Source organism: Neophocaena asiaeorientalis, unplaced genomic scaffold, assembly GCF_003031525.2.
Source record: "Neophocaena asiaeorientalis asiaeorientalis breed wild unplaced genomic scaffold, Neophocaena_asiaeorientalis_V1.1 scaffold615, whole genome shotgun sequence".
NCBI classification, from domain to species: Eukaryota; Metazoa; Chordata; class Mammalia; order Artiodactyla; family Phocoenidae; genus Neophocaena; species Neophocaena asiaeorientalis.
The window spans coordinates 6,526-7,072 of record NW_020173652.1 but is presented as its reverse complement, the minus strand read 5'-3'; the positions used below and the strand labels follow the sequence as shown (position 1 = coordinate 7,072).

The 547-nt window shown below is 70.4% G+C and overlaps 1 protein-coding gene across 1 annotated transcript in view; it reads right to left on the bottom strand.

The window, feature by feature from the left end:
• The window catches only part of PRRG1 (proline rich and Gla domain 1), a 124,974-nt gene extending 124,695 nt beyond the window's left edge, over positions 1-279 (bottom strand). Inside the window, exon 1 of the mRNA XM_024747783.1 lies at positions 211-279. The gene's annotated coding sequence lies outside the window, so the exon portion shown is untranslated. The remainder of the gene's footprint in view (positions 1-210) is intronic.
• Between the last annotated feature and the right edge of the window lie 268 nt (positions 280-547).

The following is a 547-nucleotide window of genomic DNA, read 5'->3' as shown; positions in this document are numbered from 1 at the left end:
CTCCCGCCACCACGCACTCAGCTCCCCACGCGGCCGGGGCCGGACACTGTCCGGCAGCGAGGCCAGCCCCGCTGCCGCACGTCTGGCAGGTTTCTCCTTATGGGGCCGACGTCTCCCCGGGCCGCCACCCGCATACGTTCCAAACCCTCCCCGGACGCCCGCCCGAACCACGTTCCCCGGCTGTGAGCCCCGCGCCGCCACCGCACTCACCGCGCGTCCCGCGCCACTACTCCGCGTTCCTGCCGGCCGCCAACCGCGCTTGCGCCTTCCCACTGCCGCCGAGCCCAGGAGGAGCCAGGAGCCGACGGGAAGGGCGGTGGGAAGCGGCGGGGGCGGGGCCCGGGCGGAGTTAGGAAGGGGAGGGGAGGGGCCAGGCAGGGTGGGAAACAGAGGGGCGGGGCCTCCGCCGCCTAGGTTCGGAAGACTTAGCGCTCAGGGCACCGCGTTAGAGCTTTCCACTCTTGAGATCTGTTATAAATAACACTGGCAAGAGAAGTCGTCGAGGCCCCTGGGTGCACCCCACGCACATTCACACTCCAGAAAGCCC